This window comes from Ranitomeya variabilis, chromosome 4, assembly GCF_051348905.1.
Source record: "Ranitomeya variabilis isolate aRanVar5 chromosome 4, aRanVar5.hap1, whole genome shotgun sequence".
Lineage (NCBI taxonomy): Eukaryota > Metazoa > Chordata > Amphibia > Anura > Dendrobatidae > Ranitomeya > Ranitomeya variabilis.
The window spans coordinates 225,476,546-225,484,923 of record NC_135235.1 but is presented as its reverse complement, the minus strand read 5'-3'; the positions used below and the strand labels follow the sequence as shown (position 1 = coordinate 225,484,923).

Genomic DNA, 8,378 nt, shown 5'->3' with positions numbered 1-8,378 from the left:
TATTGTGTGCCATGCTGTGTATTACATGGTGGGCCTTTCATTTACACGTGGTATATTAGATGCATGGTATCAACACATCAGGGTTACTAAAGTTGAAACTCTCAGAAAGATAAAGAACATCCAAAAAATAGATTGAAAATGGTAATTTAGAGGTTGGTCTGCTCAGCTAAGATGGTCAGGATGTAAGTTTTATGGTGACAGTAAAGATTGATCAGAGTAAATCTGATCTACAGGGTGGGCCATTTATATGGATACACCTGGGTGCGCCATTTATAAAGTTGCATTAAAAATGGCTGACTTCAAAATGGCCGCCATGGTCACCACCCATCTTCAAAAGTTTTCCCCCTCCCATATACTAATGTACCACAAATAGGAAGTTGATATCACCAACCATTCCCATTTTATTTAGGTGTATAATTATACATGGCCCACCCAGGTGTATCCATATAAATGGCCCACCCTGTACATGTAAAAGTTGTCATCTCAGAGAGGTGAAAAGTTTCCTGTTTGAATATTTCCAGTTGAGGCTAGAAGAGGTCCACTATATGTTACTATATGTTCTTCTACCTAACACAGTAGACATTTTTATTTCTAAAATTCTATAATCGTTCCTCTATATTTGTCTTAACTGAAGAAAATAAAAATATATCCAACTTTTTGTTCCTGTAGACTGAAGCCACATATACCGATTTGATCAGATCAGAATTTCCAGATACACATGATCAATTGACGGTAATTATGGTCGTGAGAAATTATACTTGATCATTTAATTTTCACTGTATTTAATAAATCTTACTTTGAAGATAGTAAAAAGGGACTGCACATCTGGTTGGCCCAGTCCATTCTGACCTTTGGTTGTTTGGAATATATCAGTTTGCTGGAGTAAGATGTGATAAATGTAATAAAACAGTTGTCCTCTAATAGGACAACCCCTTCTCAATCTGAATATTTGCTTCCTTTAACCTAAAAACACTAGTACCTTCCAATGCCAGCGCCGATGCTGGTGGACTTGCCACTGGCATTCCTGGGGCTCACTTGTGGTTGATATGTCACATTAGCCCTTCTCCCAATCAGTGCTGGAGTCATTGTCTCCGCCTTTGGTCAAATCGAACATCAAGAGGAAACGAGAAAACAGCCACAGCGCTGACTTCCAGTTGATGTTTGATACTTCCAAAGACAAGAACAGGGAAAATGGGGCTGATTGGGTTTAGGGCTAGCATGATGTAACTGCCTTATGTGAGCCCCGGGAATACAAGTGATGACACCAGTAGAACGGCACCGACGTGGTAGGTGAGGTTGTTTTTAGTTTAAAGGAGGCAAAATTTTGATTGAGAAGAGATTGTCCTAGTAGTGGATAGCCCTTTAAGAGGCTTGTGCCTTTTATACGGTTTCCTCATGAAAATTAAGTCATCTCCTTCCTCTGGATACTTACTGATCACTGGAGGTCTGATCTACTGGGACCTTTAGCATTCCCGAGAAGGGTTATCGGCAGTTCTTTCCAGAATGAAGTGGAGGTGCGCATGTGCAGTCCCTGCTCCATTCCTTAACTATTTACGTCAGTCCCATAGGCAAAGAATGTAGTCGAAGCCTTGTATGAGCACCACCACTCCTTTAAGGAAAGGTCTGCAAAGCCCCATTCTTGGGTTTCTGTAGCCTGATCTCAGGACTTCTTGTTGTCCCAGCTGACAGGCTCTTAACAAATTATCCACTATCCAATTATGTTATTTAATTAATGAAAGTGAACGTTCATCTTCGAAACACACTCTTTTATACACCTTTGATAAGGTTCATGCATTCACAATCTAAGCTCTGGATGTTATATGGGATAAACGCGATCTGAACATTCTGCAATTTTGACTCCGTTTTAACAGTATCCAATTTGCATCACATGAAATGTACTGTATCACTCTACTCTTTTGTTATGTAAATTTATGAAAATTATAATGAATTTGTCAACCACATTCGGACACAGAAAAAAGTTGGAGGAACTAGCAGAGACTATTGTGAAAGAACCAAAAGTCACAAACATTTTTGCACAACTACAAATTGCTCCAAAATTGCGGCATTTCAAACAATTTTACACCAGAGATCGTGTGAAAACTGTCCGATGAATCAGGGCCATAGATTTTACCAAAGTCCTCAGCAACTAATCTCATGTCTTCAAGAATTGGAGTGTAGAGCACAGAGAGAAGAAGAGAAGCCACACACAAAGTCTGGTGAATGCATATTATAATAACATATTTTCTGTCTCCCATTTTAGGCAATTGTATTATTTATTGGTCAATATTTATTTATTTTTTTATTTTTAGATTTCTCCTTTCATTATGTATTGATTATACTTAAATCGTCTTATTGACAGAATTCTTTTTATCTTACAGCCTGTGATCCCTGCAACCTCCGCTACTGTACCATCTGATGTAGACGCAAATAATGTATATGAAAATGTTCAAAACCAAAATTACTAAAGAGTAGTGTTGAGCATTCCGATACCGCAAGTATCGGGTATCGGCCGATACTTGCGGGTATCGGAATTCCGATACCGAGATCCGATACTTTTGTGGTATCGGGTATCGGTATCGAAACAACATTAATGTAAAAATGTGTAAAAGAGAGAATTAAAATAAAAAATATTGCTATACTCACCTCTCCGACGCAGCCTGCACCTTACCGAGGGAAGCGGTAGCGTTCTTTGTTTAAAATTCGCGCTTTTCTTTCCTTTACGTGAAGTCCCGGCTTGTGATTGGTTGCGTCGCAGTCACATGGGCGACGCAACCAATCACAGCAAGCCGTGACGTAATTTCAGGTCCTTAAGGATTTTAAAATTACGTCCCGGCTTTGTGATTGGTTGCGTCGCAGTCACATGGGCGACGCAACCAATCACAGCAAGCCGTGACGTAATTTCAGGCCCTTAAGGATTTTAAAATTACGTCCCGGCTTTGTGATTGGTTGCGTCGCAGTCACATGGGCGACGCAACCAATCACAAGCCGTGACGTCACGGGAGGCTAAACACGCGCGCATTTTAAAATGCGCGCTTGTCCAGCCTCCCGTGACGTCCCGGCTTGTGATTGGTTGCATCGCGGTCAACCAATCACAAGCCGGGAGGCTGGACACACGCGCATTTTAAAATGCGCGCTTGTCCAGCCTCCCGTGACGTCCCGGCTTGTGATTGGTTGCGTGGCGGTCAACCAATCACAAGCCGGGAGGCTGGACACACGCGCGCGCGGGCCTGAAATTACGTCACGGCTTGCTGTGATTGGTTGCGTCGCCCATGTGACTGCGACGCAACCAATCACAAAGCCGGGACGTAATTTTAAAATCCTTAAGGACCTGAAATTACGTCACGGCTTGCTGTGATTGGTTGCGTCGCCCATGTGACTGCGACGCAACCAATCACAAAGCCGGGACTTCACGTAAGGAAAGAAAAGCGCGAATTTTAAGCAAACAACGCTGCCGGTTCCCTCGGAGAGGTGAGTATAGCAATATTTTTTATTTTAATTCTTTCTTTTACACATTAATATGGTTCCCAGGGCCTGAAGGAGAGTTTCCTCTCCTTCAGACCCTGGGAACCATCAGGAATACCGTCCGATACTTGAGTCCCATTGACTTGTATTGGTATCGGGTATCGGTATCGGATTGGATCCGATACTTTGCCGGTATCGGCCGATACTTTCCGATACCGATACTTTCAAGTATCGGACGGTATCGCTCAACACTACTAAAGAGACAATAAAACCATTAGTGATAACCATGGAGGGCCCCTGGTTTGTTTGTATAAGATGTATAAAATAGAACATATATTTGCATTGGCTTTTGGTATCATAAAAGTATCTTTGATTTCTCGTTGCGTCTTCTTTGAACCAAGAACTGTTATAAGGAGCAAATTGGAAAGAAAGTCTCCAAATTCTAATAAATGAAAACATAACGCTTAGCTCTCTGCCCGCTCTCCTTCTTTCCCCAACCTCCACCGTTGACTGGTCAGTGACTGACAGGTCACTCTTGTGAGTGACCTGCTTTCCTATGTTGGATCTCAGGCAGGCGCCATAATTTCCTTGGACGGTGCATGCGCAGTCAACTGTTGTGCATGATGCTGATGTGCCGGTGTGAGATCTCCGGTGGTGGAGGTGAGTCACTGGAACAAGAGTAACTTGTAATTCAGTGACTGGATTACGGAGTTGGGTAGGAAAAGATTAAAAGAGGCCTGCCAACTGTAAGTCCAGTGACTTTGCACTTGCTTTAAAAAGTGATTACTCAAGAATGGAATAAAGAATTGAAAAAAATAAAATTATGGAAAAAATCTGGATTACAGCAACCTAAAACATTAGGTCAGTTGGAGGCAATAAAATCTACTGACCGGTTCCTCTTAAACCAATTATATCAGTGGGATAATTTGTGTAGAAAACACATTTTTAAGAATTCTGAATTTAGCAATAGAGGTAAATTTTTCAGGTCCCTCATTAATTAGATATCAAGCTCAAATCATCTCTTACTTTCAAGGTTCTAACACATCCATGTTTTCTTTGGTGAGTCAATGTGATACTTTCTTTCACCTGTAGAGGTGCTGCAGCTAAACGAAAAACTTACTGCTAGTTTGTCGAATAGATTACAGTTGATCCCAGGGACCAGATACAATGTAAAACGCTTATTGTATGAAAATCCTAACAAAATAGAATTGTACAAATTGGACAACCCTTTCAGCATAAAAAAAAAACTGGAAGCCAAGAAGCAATTAATTAGATCGCAGTTTTCAGTGCAAGTCAAAATAAAACCTCATGCGTGACAATATATACTTCTGATGTTGCAAAAAAAAAATTGAAGTATTTGAAGAAGTCAATAGTATTGTATATAGAAAATATAGTACACCGCACACTCTGTGTATATATTGCAAAGGTGGAAATTTATTAACAAAATAGCTATGTGATGTGAACGCGACCAAAGGTAATTATGACGTTTCGGCCCTACCAGAGCCTTAATCATACAGTCGCTAGGGAAAAACAGAAACAAAATACATAAGTATACAGTATGTACAATACATAGTATTCAAAATCGGTAAACAAGAATAAAATTAAATTTAAATAAAAAATCCCAACCTGGATGAAGGAAAAATGGAAAACATAAACAAATAATAAAGAGAATCAGACATAGTAACCGCGTAAAATCATGGTACGTATTATATAGGGAACACCACGTATATACGCCAAGAAGGAGGCATTGGTAATTATAACAACAACAAGGGTAGAAGGCTAAGGAAGCTAGTTCATATAACTACGCACATATGTAAAACCAGATAAGGCATTATTTACCTTAATTATGCACAAGAGAGGATTTGTGATCCTTGAAGATAAAGGCATACACTGTAAAGAGGAATGATAATTGCATCTAAGTAGGAGGAGGTACATAGAGGATATAGTGATCATAGCAAATCTGTAAGTAGTGTACCTTAAGTGCCAAGATGCTGTGGGTATATAGTCACAGAGATTGCCCTACTGTGGGGTCTGTAGATGAGTACAAGAATGTATAGGTAAGGGACATGAAAGTTATATAGTTGCGCTGATGTGCAATAGTGGAGGAGGCCCGGTTTGTGGAATATAAGAAAGAGGGGTTACCTTGGATGTCAGATTAATGAGCGGCACTCCTGCGCCCTGCTGCCAGTGTGTAGCGTGACCGCCGGTGTTGTGGCTTAAATGCGCGCACAGGAAATGGGGCCTACAGTACCGGAAGTGATGTCGGCGGCGTGGGGATGCTACTGCGCATGCGCGGCCGGCGATTCTGTATGGGCCTGGTTGCTAAGACACGCGGGTGCTGCAGTGATGTCAGAGGCATGGGGCATTCCTCTGCGCCTGTGCAACAGGCGTTATTGTGTATGTCTAATTGCAAGGCAGCACTGGCGCAGCAGTACGTGTCAAAAATCCTGCACATGTTAAAAATTGTTAGAAAATGTGCCCAGTCTGCGTGTACATCTTGAAACAGAGTAATGGATCTTAGTAGGTAGTGCCATAAAGCGCAATAGTAGATGGGGCAATACGTAATGGAGTGCATGTCAAAAATGGGGATAAAATTGTCCACGTAGGATGCAACATGCTAGACATGGGATGCTCATATGTAATGGTCTAGTCTGAGGATCATGGAGGTAATGGCATGTAACTAGCGTTATTTAGTGATGGTCTAGTCTAAGGATCATGGAGGTAATGGCTGGTATCTAGCATTATTTTGTAACTGAAGGAACTCACCATGGTGTTCAGCGGATCTGTAAGGGAAGAGGAGAGAATTAGTAAGCTGAAAGGACAAGTTAAAGTAGCCAGTCAATTTCCCTGTTGAGGCCCCTAGGTGCGAGGGTGTCTAATGTATATATCCAGTATGTTTACCTGGATCTCAACAGTTTAACATGATTGCCGCCCCGTCTGGGACGAGGTACCTGTTCCAGGACTTGGTATTTTAGTTGAGCTACTGAATGTCGGGCCCTGGTAAAGTGGTCAGGAAGGGGAAGCCAGATTTTGTTACACCTAATAGTGGACTTGTGGCTGGCGATCCTATCAAGTACGTGCTGAGTGGTTTCCCCCACATAAAGCAGGCCACAGGGGCACTTAATGATGTAAACCATGAAATTTGAATCGCACATATAAAATCCGCGGATAGGGTAAGATTTCCCGGTTCTTGGATGGGTCACATTGTCGGACTTAATCACATTCGAGCAAGCGGCACAGTTCAAGCAAGGGAAAGTACCATTGCGGCGTGAGCCTAGGAACTGTTGAGTAGGTACTCGGAGTACACTGCCCATGTCTGCCCTGACTATTTGGTCACGGATGTTGGGGGGTGTCCTGGTGCTCATGAGTACGGGCATCCTAAAGGATGCAATCTCAGGGTGGGCTCTACCAAGAAGGGGCCAGTGCTTTTTGATGACAGAATAAACCTTTGTCATAAATGGATGGTGAATGTGCACAAACGGAATCCTATCTTGGGATTGGCGTGGTGCTGGACTCATGGGTGGACTCGAGGACCTAGTGAGTTCCTGTGCCAAGAGAGTAGAGGGGTAGTTCCTATCGCTGAACTTCTGCGCCATGGATGCCAGTCTGATTTGTCGAGTTTCGGGGTCCGTCACGGTGAGGGAGACTCTTTTAAATTGGGAACGAGGTAGACTGTTTTTGGTAGTGATTGGATGGCAGCTTGAATAGAGTAATACGTTGTTACAGTCCGTGGGTTTTGTGTATAGGTCCGTTTTGAGAAATCCATTGGCATCCTTCAGTACCAGGGTGTCCAAAAAGGCTATCTGAGTTTCATGGGAATGAATGGTGAATTTGAGTTCCTGAAAAATGGCGTTGAGGGTAGAGAAGAATAAATCAAAGGTGTCGGATGTCCCAGTCCAGACCAGGAAAATATTGTCTATGTACCTACAGTAATTCAAGACATGTTGAGAAAATAGCTCATTATTGTAGACGTGGTGTGACTCAAAATGGTTCATGTACGCATTAGCGTAGGCCGGGGCTACATTTGAGCCCATAGTGGTCCCACATACTTGGACACAGTAGGTGTCCTCGTATAGGAAATAGTTTTCAAACAGGACTGTTCTCAGGAGGTCAAGACAGAAGGAAATAGCATTCTGGGACATATCAGTCTGTTCCAAGAGGTCTCTGGTGGCCAGCAAGCCTTTCTCGTGGGTTATAGATGTGTATAAGCTATTGACATCCATAGTGACGAGAAGGCTATGGGGGGGTACTTGGTGTATCTGTCTGATTTTTTCAAGAAACTGGCTCGTGTCCAATATATAGGACCTGGTGTTTTTCATTAGAGGGGTCAAAATTGAGACCACCATGCTATTGAGACCTTCATCTCTCTCGTGGATCATGACGTTAAATCTTTGTCGCACCAACAGAGATTGGGTTTTTTTCCAACACACACGAACATGACACTTGAGGAGAAACAGGTACTCTCTTCACTATGGTCCAATGATACTATCACTATAAAACCTGCGGACAAAGGGGGCGCGACTGTTGTCATGGATCGGTCACAATACCGAGGCGAGATCCTTAGACAATGTTCCGACACTAACACCTATAGGGCCATACCCAGGGACCCCACTGCAGCTATTACCATCAAAATTAAGGACCTTATTGGAACATACCTTGATAATAAAACTATTGATGGTAAGACAGCTACTTTTTTACAGAACCCCCATCCCATTATCCCGGTTTTCTACGTCCTTCCCAAGATACACAAATCCCTCCATAATCCACCGGGTAGGTCAATTGTGGCCTCCACGGATTCAGTGCTTTCACCACTCTCCATATTTCTGGAAAAAATTTTTACCCCTCTAACGAAAAACACCAAGTCCTATATATTGGACACGAGCCAGTTTCTTGAAAAAATCAAACAGATACACCAA

The 8,378-nt window shown here is 42.4% G+C and overlaps 1 protein-coding gene across 2 annotated transcripts in view; it reads left to right on the top strand.

Annotated features, from left to right (window-relative positions):
* The first annotated feature begins 713 nt into the window (after nucleotides 1-713).
* Nucleotides 714-8,378, top strand: part of LOC143768701 (myelin-associated glycoprotein-like) — a 76,864-nt gene continuing 69,199 nt past the window's right edge. Inside the window, exon 1 of one of the 2 annotated variants that reach the window (XM_077257349.1) lies at nucleotides 714-732. The gene's annotated coding sequence lies outside the window, so the exon portion shown is untranslated. Of the gene's footprint in view, nucleotides 733-4,101; nucleotides 4,123-8,378 lie in introns of those variants that run through there. The other variant, XM_077257348.1, reaches the window with a different exon arrangement.